The sequence below is a fragment of the Sylvia atricapilla genome, chromosome 4, assembly GCF_009819655.1.
Source record: "Sylvia atricapilla isolate bSylAtr1 chromosome 4, bSylAtr1.pri, whole genome shotgun sequence".
Lineage (NCBI taxonomy): Eukaryota > Metazoa > Chordata > Aves > Passeriformes > Sylviidae > Sylvia > Sylvia atricapilla.
The window spans coordinates 50277787-50293796 of record NC_089143.1 but is presented as its reverse complement, the minus strand read 5'-3'; positions in this window follow the sequence as shown (position 1 = coordinate 50293796).

Sequence of the window (16010 nt, the reverse complement as noted above, 5' to 3'; positions counted from 1 at the left end):
GTGCAGGTGAAGCAGGAGCAGCCCTTTCCCCCCACCCCGAGCAGAGGAAGGTGGCTAATGATCTTTTCCCTCTGTTCTTCCATTACCTGCCCTCTTGCTGAGAGCACAACCTGCACTCCAGGTGCTCCCCCTGCACTCCGTTCTTTCTAACCTCCTAACCACTCACCCGTGGCAGCGCTAATGGACCAGCGAAAGCTTTGCCACTCTCAACACCTCAGAGGAAAGAAAGCCCCCATGACAAAACAAAACAGCAGCAGAGAAGCTGGAGAGCAGGGAATGGGGTTGATGAATAATCTCAGCTGCCCCTGCAGAAGTGTATCAGAGGGGCAGCACCTGCCCAGCCAGCGCTGTGCCTGCCTGCCAGCAGAGCCCAGCTGCACACCCATCCATAACCCACACTCTGTGCCCACCTTCCGCCTGTTGGACTATTTGGGGTGTTTACCCTGCACTTCATGGGCTGCCTCCAGGCTCTTCCCCATGTGACTGCAGTATCAGCCAAAAGCAAAGATAACCGAGCCCAGCAGGTGCTGTGTGGAAACCGGAGTTGGCAATGGGCTAAGCTTAAAAGCACCAGAGCCATTTGCCACGTAAGCCTGACATGCTGTTTGGTTTTTAGCCCTACCAGCAGGTTCATTTCTAGGCTGCAGAAAAAGCCCCAGAGGACATATGTAAAAGGAGGGAAACAAACCCTTTAAAAATACAATTTATCTAGGTGGTTTTTTTGTTTTTTTTGGGTTTTTTTGTTGTTGTTTTTTCTTTTTTTTTTTTTGAACAATGATGAAAACAAGACAGGTAATGTCCTTTCTGTAAAGGCACAAGTCGCTCTTTGGATGCACTAAAAATGTTTTTGTGAAGTAGTAACATAAGGGCTTTTAAAATAGTATGGTCTACAACCCAATTACAGTAGCATCATGTGTAATATTCCTTAAAATTTACTGAAAACTTCCCAGCTTCCAGTTCTTCTTGGGAACAGGAACTAGATTAATTTAACTTTGATACAGCACTAAGACTCGGGGAAATGCCTGAGTGACATCGTGTACATCATACATTTCACACCAACTGCACCATCCTTCTGCACTTGCAATTGCTACCACTTCACCCTGGGCTGCAATACCTTTCCTCTATCTGAGCAAGACCCAAAAAGCCACCCCGCTAGATTCATCAGGAGCAGCCAATACACAATGGGAACTCTGAAAGACATAAAGTATATTGCAAGGTAGGCACTGCACCACACAGGTGCCTCTTCTGAAGCCACAAACAAGGAGCTCTAATTCCTTGAGCACATGTGGAAGGACACCTACAGTATGTGCAGCAGGAGAACATTCTCTCACTTTATAGCTTAAGTGCCCCTAAACAGTTAGGGTTAGGATTCATATTTATCAGGATTTTACCTAAAAGAGGATACCTGGACAAGAATAATCTTTCCATAAGTCTGTTTTGCAAAAAAGAAAATATCGAAAATCAGCCTACAATTTTGTTTGCTCCCATATGAACACTAAAGTGAAAAGAAAGGGAAAATATCTGTAATTTTTGCTTCCTTAGAGCTCAAAAACTTCATTTGGAACTCCAACATCTCTGAGCACTTGATAATAATCCTAGTGGTGATATGTAAAGGTCGGAGGAGTTTCATATGAAACAATCTTCCTGTAGCTACTTATTTTTGTGAGGCTCTTTGCGTGGCTGCATCAGAATGAGTTATGCCAGCTTTATGAGAGTGGATCATTTATAAAGCCCATATAAATGATGTATTCAGAGAGTGTTTTGTGTTGCACTTGATAAGCATTTATTGTATGCAAAATGGCATACAGCAACTAATCACACCTCTTTCTTGCGAGGTAGTTGTGGCCACTCAGGTAGGAAGCCCATATTTTTGGATATTTCCAAGCTAGTCTGACAAGCATTTTAAGCTCTTTCTTTAAGAAATGAGCAAGGTAAAATTTGTCCAACTGTTATAAATTAATAAAAGATGCAAATCTAGTCATCTGCATGAAGAAAATGGGAAGGTAGGAGAGGCTGTTTCTAAGCCAAATCCCAACGCCGACTCCCTCTGCAGCAGCAAGGAAATGATTTTCTCTGCTCTCAGCCCCAGTTTTCCCCCTCAAGCGCTAGTGCTAATTATACCTGCCTCACTGAGGTTTTGTAACAAACAGCCTGCGTGTGAAAACTACTTTGATGCAAGCAAGCGCCAAGTTTTAGTAATAAACATATGGTGAATGACATTTTGCCTGGATTTATGCACTGGAAGAGTTTATTTAAATCAGATTTGGAAACCGATAGCGAGTCAGAGAGACACTGCACCGTTTCTCAATCAATAAATAAATACTTGCTTGTATTCTTTGCTCTAAATACATGGAAGCCTGTCTCTGTGCCAGGCATTAGACAGCCGGTGCGCTTGAATTTTTGCCCTTCATTTTTTTCGAGCTCATCATCCTCTCTTCCAATGCTTAGTTTAAGGGTAAAGGGGGAAAGTGGTGGGACCATCTAGGACAGTATTCCAGCACCCGTGAGCCAGGGCAACACCCTTTCACAGGGAGAATTTTATAGCCAAAAAGCATGAGGAGAGGAAGATGGGCTGAATCTAGATCCAGCCATTCCTAAAACTAGGCAGAGATGGAAACATGCTTTTTAAAAATTTTCTCCAATAACCAGGCTACTCTAACCAGAAACACCCTAAAATAAATTTTATCTGCTGTCTGTAATCCTCGACTTCAAACTACTGTATAAATTACATTAGTGCACTTAAAGACTCTATCTTAAAAGGGTAGCCGCTGACTCGGACAATTTACAAACTTAAATTATTTACAATGGCCTCTTTGTCAAAGTGGGAAAAGGAGGAAGGGAGAAGACTGAATCCTGACAACGCTGCAGCGGCCCTGTGCAAAATCATGGGCACGCAGAGGTTTTCAGCAAAGAGCTCAACCCCAAAATGCTTTGTATTAACTGCAAGCTTCCTAAGGGGGGAATGGCTTTTCTTTCAGTCTGTGCTCTGGAAACCGGTTTTTCATTTTCAAATTATTTGAGCCAGGCTGACACTGTGGCTGCCATCTCAGCCCTGCCAGGGTCCAGTTGCCTTCCATGAGGCTGGGAGTGCCCTGCTCTGGGCACGCAGCCTCCCACAACTGCAACCTCCTGTGAACCTTTTCCTGATGGCTCCACAGGCACACCAGGAATGTTCAGCAGAAACCGCTCTCGTTCTTTCGTTAATATTTAACGCAAAATTTTCTCCTTGAAGGAGAAAGACCTTTTGGTTCAGAGGCAAATCTGAAATGATTTTCATATTAAGGCTCTCAATTACTCCTCCTCAAATAAGTGTTTCCATATGGACAATTGTATGACAAGTGGGATAGAGTGGTTTCTGCTTCCTTCAGCTGCAGTTGCTGATAATTTTTGTAGCACAGGATGGATTTCTTCACTTCAGACCCAAATTAACTTTCCAAGATATGGGCATCTTCTTCTCCTCTCCCTCCCCCCAATCCTAAATTACCAGTACCACAATCCCACTGGGGAACTGGGAAAACGAGGGTATAAAAATGTTTAATTTTTCTAATAGTTTTAATTACCGTGTATTTTCAAAGCCCTGTGATTTCTCATGTCGCTGTGGGATAGCTGTTCTAATTTGAGTGGTGACAATGTATGTGGGTATGGAATTAAATTTAAATCTTCCATGGTTACTAACAGCTATCGTCACTACCCTGCACAGGATAACCCTGATGCTTTGCTCTGGGGCCTCCCTTTCCATGGCCATTTTCCAATCTCAAGATTTAAAAGGGATTTCAGTGCCTGAACCTCACCAGTTCTAGTCAGGCTCTGGAAACCACAGTCACATATCACCCTGGGACTTCTTCATCTGGCCATGGGACTGCTCTTGATGAGAAAACAAGACATCAGAAGACCCAACTAAGCCACACTGTGGGCCTTTTTTACAATTTTCCTCTGTGCTTACTTCTACAGTCCTGTTATCTGAGGTTTGAGACACACAGACATGAGAGATGGGTTTTTGGAGTTACTCAGGATGGGCATGTCCTGGAGAACAGTTCTACCAGAGAGAGAAGGGGAAATAAACACCAGCAGCGTTCATCACAGAGGCCCTTCTCTGGGATTTGTAAGTCTGAGACAAGGAAGGGGTTTAGGGCAATTTGTCACTACCCAGTGTGGCAAAATTTGAAAGCCCCAGTGACTGCAGAAAGGATCTGAGGGTACCAAGGGTCCGAGTGGTAGAAGTAGAAAAATCTCCCTTAAGAAAGGTCATGCTGATAAAACAGCCTCACTCTTCACAGCCTAAAAACACTCAGAAGAACAAGATAACCAAACAGCCTTCCCTCAGTAAACACAATGATCACACTTGCCTTGCCTCCTTTTTTGTCTGATCTTAACATTTATGAACGCACCCAAGCCTACAGGAGCAACTGGGATCATCCCAAAGCACAGACCAGGGAGTCACACCCACAGCATGCACGAGTGCCCCAGCTTTTGGGCAGGCAGGCAAGTAGCCTGTCCATGCACAGAAGATTAACATGTAAAAATAAAAGCCAAACAACAAGAAAAGTGACAAAATAACTGCATAAATTACTCTGTGATATGAACATATTAATAAATTACAGGGGTAATGATGTTTAAATTATCACTTCATAGCTGATGTATTTCTGCTATTAGAGGCAGTATTTCATAATCTATATGAATTGTGCTGCTTTACAGATGTTACCTTTTATAATTCCCATTGAAAAACTGAAGTGCTGATCCAGATGACACAGCTGGTTAACATAAGTATTGTATTTTCAGATTTCCGAGAAAACTGTCAGGATGACTTGAAAAAAACATTTGGTTTATTATTTATAAGAAATGCTAGTTTCCAATGCCAGCTAATTCACTTAAGATGCTATACCAGTGTGCTACGTTCAGCTGAGCAAGGGATTTCCAGCTTTGCACAATTATGGCTTTGGCAGCTAATACTGCTTGCAGTAGGGGTTTTTGGTTTTTGTTGTCTTTTTTTTTTCCATGCAATTCTCGAATTTCTTCATATGCCCTAGAACATAAATCTGCTGGTTTCAAGGCAAATTTGTTTCATTTTAAATCACATTAATTTTCTTTTGAAGGTAAATCAATGATGATTTAACTGCTTGGAAATTCTCAGATCACACTTCTGGGTGTGTATGCGCTGTCTGTCCTGCACAGTGAAACCTGTGGGACCAGAAAACCAGTGACAGGAGGATGAGGATGAGAGGAGATTTGCAATGGGGTTTGCAATGAGAGGGGTTTGCAATGCATGTGACTGAAGGGAAACTCTTCAAACCAGGTCCTGTAGTGGCACAGCTGAGGTGAGGGCAACTCCAATGGAAAAAAAGCAGAGCCTGGAAAGCAAAAAAGCAGCTTTTTTTGGTGTCAGACACTGCAGAAGTGTGAGCCTTGAGTGCATTTTTAATATCTAATGGAAGACAAGTAATAACACTAATGATCATAAGCATTGGTAGTTTCAGCCCTCCAAGATTTTATGATGCAGAAAGAATAACTGTACATGTCAAAGGTTGGAGGGATTTGGACTCTTAGGTCTCACACTGAAAAATACAAATACTGGCTTCCATTTCTCTCTTCCAAAACTTTTGTTCTCTGAAAAAACAAAGGCTGATGAAGAAGTGTCACTGTTAGGGACACAAAATAATGAAGCAGGCAGCAGGAGGTCAAGCAGGAAAGCTCCCTCCTTTATTTTTTCTGACTCTGTCTATATACAGTTTTACAAGCAGGCCAAGATTGGCTACACAGGTACACACATCTCTTCAGCCTCGTTGATGAACATCACCATCAATCATCTTTCTCCTCCCAGAGGAGAAGCATGTAAACAAATCTAAAAATATACATAGTTTACTTGAAGCTGTGTGAGAAAAAATGCAAACAGTGAAAAGCAGGCAAACTTGAGGCAACAGAGGAGCAATAATGTAATACTTCCCAGTGCTGTGTCTTCTGAAGATGAAAAAAAAAGAGAAATACCTCAATTTTCAAAAGCAGGATGAGGGCTTTTTACCTCTATGCGTATTTCATTCATTAGGAGCTGTCAGGTTTCAGGGGGCATCAGAGGCACTGGGACCAGTCAGCTATCAGCTCCCAGACTGCCACTGGAGCTGGCACAGAGGCAGAAATGGACATCACCAGCACCTCCCCAAGGACTATAGCTTTTGCACAGCTCCTTGCCAAAGAAATGGACTTTTTCTACATGAACTACCAGGCATGGGGGAAGGTTTGTGTGGGAAAAGCTCCATTATCCCCAGAACTCTTGTTTCTTGACAGAGGGAAGAAAGCAGACGCTGTCCCACAGAAAGTGCCTCAGGAATGTGTGTTCTCCCCTCATCTACCAGCCACTTGTGCCCATGTGACCTTGTGCAAATCAATCAAAAGCCCCCAAATCCCTCCCCCCTGCCAAAACCTGAAACAAAGCAAAAGAACCCCATCCAAGGAGGGAAAACCCTGCTGGCAGCTGGCCACTGCACAACTACTCTGAACCATGCCAAGGTGATGGGCTCAAGGAAATGATGCAGAGAGTTCAGCCAAACTTGCAAAACAGAGCATTGAGCAGGGTAAACACTCATCATCCCCATTTTGAGAACAGCTTGCCTGATTTTTCACTGGCCTGAGACAGCCTGCTGAGGGACCTGCAGCCAGAAAGAAAAGTGAATAAAAACAGTCACGGATGACTTGCCGCAGGGAGCCTAGAATGACTGAATTGTGGATCTGATAATGTGCCAGAAAGCTTTATTAATTAATTGACTAGCAGTGGGAACCATGTGGGCAGCAGCAGCCCCTACCTGCATTCACTGACAGATCCCTCTTGCCAGCCCCACTAGCCAAGACACCAGGAGTTTGTGGGGAGGAAGCAAAAGGAGCATCCTGGGGATGCGTGTGCCCGCCACTGCTACCTCCCTCACTCCTCACACTCCTGTTATCAAGGCTTGTGTCCCTGCCCAGAGGCAGGGCAGGTGCCTTCACATTTGTTTTTAATGAAGGATACAACTGTGCATTCCAACAGCACATGGATGCAAGGAGAACCTGCAAGTTTCAACGTAAGCCCTTGAGATATTCTTGCCATAAAAGCAAACATCCCTGCCAGTGTGCAGCACTGCCCAGCTTCCCTAAGCATCCCCTAGCAGCCACCTATCCTACCCTGCAACCAGCAGCAGCCCAAAAAAAATCCTTCTGGCCCTGCAGGGCTGGGGCAGACGCACCACCCTGGCCCAAACAAGACCCTGACACATTTTATCTTGTCTCAGCAGTGCAAATTGTGAAGACCAAATGTTGCCACCAGTCCAACCCCGAGCCAGCCAGACTCCAACAAATTGCTGCCAGTAACTTGCAGTCTTCCTGGAATACAACTGTGGGCTTTGCAAAGAGTGGGACCCATATTCGTGCATTTATGCATTCGTGATGGGACTTTTCATTTACTTATTTATTTCTCTTTGCCTCTCTCCTCCATGTCCAAACAGCCCTGGGCTGTAATTGGCAGTGTGCTGCTTTCCCAAAAGTGCAAAGAAAAACAAGGGCATGGTGGGTAGGGGAACACAAGCAGGATTAAATACCAACATAAATCATTCTGAGGGTGTAGGACCAGGAACAATTTTATGTTTCACATTTCACTCACGATTTAAAAAGTACAACCACCTCCAACCTCCAAAAGACACCTCCTCGCCTCCATTGTGAAATGGAAACAAGGGTGATGTGTGATTCCCATCCTCCAGGCTCCCTCCCTGATTCCCACGAAATTCTTCTCTGCCCTCTTGGATGCTACCAGCTACAGCTTGGCCCCAGCCCCATGTGCCCCACACTTGGCTGAGTGCCTTGGACCAGCCTAGAGACCAGACCCAGCACAGAAGCCACTGGTCCTGTACTGGGGCATTTGCTGAGGGTGGCTGCCTCCAATGGCCTTTATAGCATCTCAGTAATTCCTGTTGCTCACCTCTATGTACTCGTGTTTTTCATCTGCCAGACAGGTGTGCCTGGCCCTCCTTTCCTCTCTCTCTGCTTTTCTAGCAAGCAGCTGTTCACTGCAGGGCTGCCTTACAGTATTCTTTCCCTCCCTCTCTGCCTTTGCTTCTAGGTTTGTTATGTATCAGCTGCAATGGCTTCTGGAAGTTTTGCAGCATCATATTTCTCACTCCTTGTCCTTTTTCTCCCAATGCTTCATAACTCAAGAATGAGCTATTTGTCTTTTTTCAGGAAATGTGTCTTAGAAAGGTTTTGGCTGCTCCAAGAAGCTGGGGAAGCTCTAGGGGACAGCTCAAGCAGGATCTGTAACCTCTGATGTATTCCTTTCTCCTCCTTCGCATGCCACGAGTCATAGGGGGATCCTCACCTTGCATCTCTTCCCTATATGCTCCAGCTCCATCTCATCCCACGTGCATCTCCCACCGCTTGCAAAGATGAGTGTGTGGCTCCTGCTGGGCTGCCTTGCTGGCTCCAAAACCTGAGCAGAGCTTTTCATCAGTGGGGGCTGGACCCTACACTGTGGGGAGCCTTGCACTGAAATCTGTTGGGAGGAGAGCCCAGAAGCTGCTCAGGCTGTCGCAGGGAGCTGGGAGCCCTGTTGGACTCATGTCCTACTGCTCCAACAACCCCCAGCTCAGCGTGAGAGCTGTACAGATGGGCAGACAGCATAGAAAAGCTCTCACCTCCTGCAAGCAAATGCCACCCCCACGCCTGGGAGGGATAAGCATCATGGGGACTGCCAGCATGTGAACCTCCTGCCTTTCCTCAGTGGGACACTGCTGAGCAGAGCCGGATGGACACACGCACGACCAGCCCTCCAGCTTCACACACTGCTGCACTCCACACCACAGCTCTCGCAGAAAGCTGCAGGAAAAGGTCTGGCAAACAGTTTTCCTCAGCCTGGAATACTCCCCAGCCTGAGTCTTACTAGATTCATATCGTAAACCCAAGAGGGTGTCTGGGGCTGCTGCATGTAATTACAAGACTGATAATTGTATCAGGTGTAATCTCACCCTCCCTCCATGCAGCCCTGTACAGATAAGCACGGAAATAGCTATGTCACTTGAAGCAAGGAACCCTGCCATGTCAAGGAGTGAAAAGGCTGCAGGTCCCCCATGCACGAAGATAAACCTACTGCAGCCTCTTATCAGCCGCAGCACAGGGTCCCCAAGCCAGTCTGCACCATCTGGGGAGCACTCGTGGAAGATAAAAATCAGCAATCCACAGTCAACAGCACCACCAGAGCAGGGACTTCGTTCACTCACCAGTGCAAACACTTTCCTCTGTGGTGAGCCACGCCAGCAGGTCTCTGGCGCCGGCAGGGACCCTGCGCACACCTCAGCTGTTACCACCCACGAGATTTTGGGCATCGGAGGCCGTATTTAGTAAACCCTGCTGTCACCATGGCAACTGGTTTCTCTTAAGCGTAGGGATGGCTGCCCAGGCTGAGGACCTCGCATGGCAGGGCTGAGGGCACTGCCAGCTCCTCTCCGGGGCTGTGCCGGCACTGCTCACCCTGCAGCCGGGCCCCGCTGCCCACCCACAGCCTGGCCTCTCCGAGTGTTTCTGCTGTGAACTGCCTGTCCTGAAAAAAGGAAAAAAGAGAAAAGAATTACAGTTCCTTTTTTCCCAGGAGGTGCAATTCAATTCAGGGAAGGTTCCATAAGGACCCCTTTGAAGGATGTACCTTGCAAACCTTTGTTGTTCTGAGCTACACTCTCTGAAACTGCAGCTCCAGGAGAAGGCTGTGGAAGACATCAGGCAGCCACCGACCACCCTGCACATCACTAGGCATGGTGGCAGCTTTTGAGGAGGATAAGGTCCTCACCAATGGCCTGGAAGTCTGGGTGATCAGCAGGAATTATTAAGGTTGGAAAAGAGTTCTAAGATCATTGAGTCTCATTGCTAACCGAGCACCACTGTGTTCATCCCTAAACCACATCCCTAAGTGCCACATTCACACGGCTTTTGAGCCCTTCCAGGGATGATGATTTCCAAGGCATTGCATCTCTCAATTCTCAGCAGCCACTATGGATGTATTCACTGTGATCCACTGATGGAGCAGCAGCCTGCCTGTAACCAGGCAAGCCCATCCTACAACAGACATCTCAAAGACTTTAGTACCCAAGCCAATCACAAAACCCCAGGGTTTTATTCCAGTGATGTGCAAATGCTCACACAAGCATGACTTAATTTAATTTTCAGTGCTCAGCAGAATGCATTTTTTGTTGCACCTCAGCTGTGTTGCAGAGATAAATGATGTGTTTAGTCTTTTGACAATTTTGCTAAAGCTTCATTCCCAGCTGATATCTTTTAAATGATGTATATTTCAGGAATTTTTATCCTTAATTAATCTTTATAAAAAGAAAAACAGGAGTTTTGGAAAAAAAATGCATTTTCTGCTATTAAAATCGTATTTTCTCTCATTCCTCTTATTTCCTTCCATTCCCTGAGCCTTGGCCTTTCACTGCCCTTGCAAACCGGCAAACCCTGAGACCTCTCCAGTACATGTGATACTGCAGGAGACTGGAAATATTTCAGAGCCAGGAAATAATGACAGTTATTCCATTAGATACAAAGATATTCCTCCAAAAGCTTCACTAAAAAATTTACACTGTTAATAATATTACCCAAAACTCCCTTCCAGCTCTAAGTAGCCCAGATATCTATTTGTCCCGCTGCTCTACACTGTATTGCTCTCTTCTCCTGAGAATGCTCTGGCAAAGTTTGCTGAACTGCACAGAATATTTTTGCCATAACACGTGTGCTCTTGTCATCCTGATGTGAATCCCAGTGACTGACCTTGCAGCCCCCAAGCTCCCACAGGCTCAAGTTTTCTGCAAACACATGCAGCGTGCTCTGAGCAGGCCAGCTCCCGACTCTGAGCTGCTGCCTTTGGCTCCTCTGCAGCACATCCTCACCTTATGGGGTCATCTCTGGCCTCCTGCTCCACCTGAAGGAAGTGCAGTTAAGGGCAGGCAAGGCTGCCAGGCCAGCAACAGTAGGAAAAGTAACAATAATGTTACCCACACATACACTTTTCAGCTCTAAATTGCTGTTGGCTGGGTTGTGCTCTGATTCCTGAGAAATTCTGGCTTAGAGAACTGCAGTTCCCAGCCCCAGCCCCCTTTGGCGGACGGGCTGCAAGTGTTCTTGGTGCTGGTGCTATTGGCCATACAAGCTGAGGGGCTTTAAGCATCACTGGGTCATCTCTGTGCTTCATCTTCGCCAGAGAGGGACTAGAAAGTCCCTTGGTCTTTCTAGGAAAGGGCAGCAAAGAAACCCAGAGGAAGGGTTTCTCAGATTACACATGCTGACACAGCAAGGCGAGAGAGAAAGGCAGACATGGCAATATCTGACTTTTACATCTTGTCTTTTGATAACTGTGTGATACTGAGACAAGCTAAATGCTGAAAAAAGATCATATTCTCTCCCCATAACACCTGCAGCTAACAAACATACATATATATATATACACATGCATCTATGTATGTAACTTCTTGGAGGCAGAGCTTGTGCTGATGCTACATTCACACTACTGATGAAGCTGTGAGGAGATAGGAGTAATTTTGATGCACTATAGACAAAGGTGAACTTGGGTTAACTGTGTTAAAAAACAATAATAAAAGCACAATCCACAGTAAGTGGAGAAAGTAAAGTATTTCTATTGATAGTTTTACTTAAATCTTCATACTCTTGGACTGGCATTGGAGCAAAGATGCCAAAGACCAACCCAGCAAGAAATTCCAGGCAGTGCAGAGAAACTCTCCATTCTCTAACTAGTGCATGGATATCTTTATCTTAGTGGCTATCTGTATCTTAACAGAATAATCACTGTAGATCATAGAATCATAGAATGGCCTGGGTTAGAAGGGAGCTCAATAGTTCCAACTCCCTCTGCCATGGTGGTGGGGGGAGGTTGGAATTAGATTCTGGTAGATGTCATAGCACATATTCTCAGTCATTGTAGAAGACCACCCCAGAGGCGCTCATTTGTTGGATGAACCCTTGAGTTTCAGAGAAGCCACATGATGGCTTTGGTGGTTTTAACAGAAAACATGTCATTTAGGAGCTGCCAGCCAAACCACAGTGGGAACTGTGGCTGGGAAACTGGGTGAACCAGGACCACCAGTACTGACATCACTCCCCCCATTCCCCATTGGGAAGCTGCAGACACACATCCCCACGGAGCCTGGGCCAGGGCATGCCTGCTTTCACACCTCTTCAGGTGTAAAGCTCTTGGCGCCCACCAAAACAATTTACTCTGACTTGGTGGGCTGGATGGCATCTCCTGGTGCAGCCCCTGCCAGGAGCTGCTTTCCCTGGCAGTGATCTCTCCCTGAGCTCCCTGGCAGCAGCAGCAGCGGGGCTTTCTGGGGACGGGAATCCCTGCACCCCCCCAAAGCCTGCGTGACTCATCGAGCTTTTAGAGATGGAAGGTTATTTCTGGATTTAACTTTCTGGACTGAGGGAAACACTGCGGTGTCAGCACCCAGCTGTGCTCTTAGGAGGTGCGTTGTTTGGCAAGTCTTGCAAATCTATTTCCATATGCAAGCACACGCATGAATCACTCCTTTCAAGAAAAAGCTGTAGGGGTGAAAGGGCCAAGACAGACTTTGCTGGGAGATAGTGAAGGCAAAACCATTATTTTTTTTTCTTCATTATAACTAAAATAGCCACAGAGGCAGAAAAGGCCAGAAGCCCCCTTTCTCCCCCTACCCAGAGCTGACCCTCTGCTTGTTTTCCCCACCAGCTCCTCAGCAAAGATCAGTACTATCACCTACTAAAGCCAACCTACTTCTGCAGCAATGTCAGCACTTTTCACAATGTATCTATAAGTTTGTTATTATTTCCCCATCTGCTAAGAGAAACATTATCTTCTCCTGTCCAGTCAACTCTTTTCCCACAAATATCTGTGTTTTCCTAACATCACCTATTCCCAATGAGCAGTCCTGATTCTGTTAATATGAACAAAAAGCTTGAGCCCAGCATGCAGGCAGTGGCAGTGCCCCAGGGCATCTGGGAAAAGGAACCAGGGGCAAAATGGTGGCTGTGAAAGAAACAACAAGAGAGAGAAAAGAAAAAGGGACAAGAGGGGAAGAAAATAAGGAACAGGAAGAGCAACACGTGGAAGAACTTCCCTCCAGCAGCAATCGCTCCTAGGAATACTGATGCCGCTCAGTAATCCCAGTCTCCCGAGGAAAGCTGAAAGTGGACAGAGAGGCAGATACAAAAAAAGGGAAGCATGAAACAACTTACAATGCCACAAGCATTTCTTGCTTTGCTAAATTTCTATCTGCTACATCTGAGGAACCTTTTCGGTATCCGTAACTTCCTCTCCAGTATCGACAGTTGTGACCTTCCTTCCATCTGACTCCTTTCCACTTCAGCTTTCATGTATGTGTTCCTAACATTCATAAGTTGTGTTTGTTTGCCACAGTACTGCAGCAAACAGCCTCCTCACACACACTGTGGTCAGTCGTTCCTTCAAGATCTAAACCCTTGCATATGATTATGCTCAGACCAATCACCCTATGGTTGCTGCTGATTTATATAAATTTCTGTATTTACATATTCTCCAAGTACATTTTCAAAACATACCATCCATTCAGAGAGCTGTTAAAGAGCATTTCTATCTGATGAGCAAATAAATGCGGTATTTTATGTTGTGACTAGGAAAGAAACTTTTGCAATTTCCTGGAATAAGTGCTTTCAACTCTTAACTCGCTTCTGTCTCAATTCCTGTAGTCCTTTTTTCCATACCCTAAATCTCATTCTTGGCTTTCCTTCCACAGTCCTTTAGGCAATACTTTAGACCTCTCCCTTATCCTCATTGCATCATTTCCCACTTATTTAACCTTGCTTTTTCTATTCAAGTGTCTGGAAAAGTTTTCTGCTGCTTGTCAACCATGACCAGCAAAGATAACCTGCACTCATGCTGGTTTTCACTGTATTCCTAGACTTTACTGGCCATGTCCAACTTACTTGGCTAACAGGTCATTTTTCCATTCTTTGTTAGCTTTTTATTTTTCTCTGAGATGGTTAGTTGCAAGCCCTGCCTTACAAGGCTAGTTGAGATTTAAGGTCTTCATAATTCCTGCCCGCTTATCCTGCAGAGAAGCCCAGTCATCCCAGCTGACTTCATGACAACTCCCTCGTACAAGGTCCAAACTCCTTAGTAATAGGCATCCTTGCACTAAGGCTGAACTGATTCAACTCTTCAGCATGTAATGAATGTATCACTCTATCCCACAACCTGTGCTTCTTCCTCTGCCAGAGCTCTGAATCCCAGCTCATTCTTTATCATGGGTATGCCCTCTGAAACGTTACTCCCATGCCATTGCCTGCCTTTTCCACATGACTGCCTTCAGGTCAACACCTGAACTCCACTATAATTTTTAAGTGCACATCTAGTCTAAGGTGAATTTTATCAGCCTAGTTTCTGTTATGGGGTACCCAAAGCCCTCGGAGCTTGGTACAGCTTCCTTATCTTGTCATCTCAGACTCACAGTGTAGCACTGCTACCACCGTCTCTTCCCCTAGCTACCTTGAAAAGGAAATGTAATAAATAAAACGATCTCTCCTCGCAGTTCCTCTACTCATTCTTTTCCTTTCTCTGGCACTTTGGTCCATGGCTGCAGGGCCTTCTCAGTCCATCAGCTCTGCAGCTTTATGTAAGTTCAGCCGGATGTCAGATCCATATTCCTTTCAGAGTGCTCTTTCTTCTTAGAAAAATGCAGTCTGAGTACAAAGCTTATTAAATATGTACTGAAAACAATAAGCCACCAAGTGACAGATAAACAAATTACCTCCTCAGGCAACCTTGTCAGAAGGTTACTTCTTCCCCAGGGAGGCACGAGATCTCTCATTTATGTGATGTCTGGACAACATGCAGATCTGCAACATGATAATGACTTTGTACACATCACATGCTTCAGGACTACAGCCACTTGCTTGCTGAATGCAGGAGGGGACTATTCCCCTCTACAAATTTGGTGAGATCTTTTTCGTGATGACTTCACCTCCTAAAGGATCACCAGGAGGTAGAACACAGTAGTGGACAAAGAGTGAAGAGGGTCTTCCCTCTTGCAACTGATACTTACCTGGAATAACCTGGCAATCAAATTTATTACCAAACCTGGCAAACAACTATTATTCCAGTTTTTCACTGTACCCTCAGTCTGGCACGACGTCCATTTTCTCTTCTTGGATCTGTATCTTAGTACATCTCAGCTCTGCACTTGCAATGCCCCTCTGCTTCCTCCACTTTCTGAGGTATGGCTTCCATCTCTTCAACTTACAATGCCAGAATGTCTTCACTTGTCTTAAATTACTGGCATATGTTGTAGAAATTTAATGGCACATATGGGCAACCAGGTCAAGTCTTTCCACCCCCTCACTCTCCACTGGGGAGACACACCTGGAGAGCCATATTCAGGTCAGGGCTCCCCAGCACAAGACAGACATGGAACTAATGGAGTGAGTTCAACAAAGGACCACAAAGGCGATTAAAGGACTGGAAGACCTGAAGAGATGGAGAGAGCAGGGACTTCTCAGCCTGGAGAAGAGGTGTATAAATACTCCATGGGGGAGTAAAAGGAAAGAGCCGAGCTCTTCTTGGTGAGGCCTGGAAACAGGACAAAAGCCATTGGACACAAACTGAAATACAGCAAATTTTTTAATGTAAGAAAAAATCTCTTTTACTCTAAGAGCTCTCAAGCACTGGGACAGCTTGCCCAGAGAGGTTGCAGTCTTCATCCTTGCAAATACTCAAGACCTGACTGGAGACAGGCCTGATTCAACGTGCCCCAGCTGATCCTGTGTGAGCCATTGGGGAGGTTGCAGGAGCTGAACTCCGCAATGCCTGCTGGCCTCAGTGACTCTCAATGCTGAAACATAACAGCAGCTATGTTCTATGCCAGTCTCCTCTGGCATAGAACACTGGGAAATTAGCCCAGGTCACAGTGTTCAACTGCTCATTTAAAGCAAAAGAGATTATTGAATAGCCAAATGTTGAGTGCAATGGGCTTGCTCAATCACAG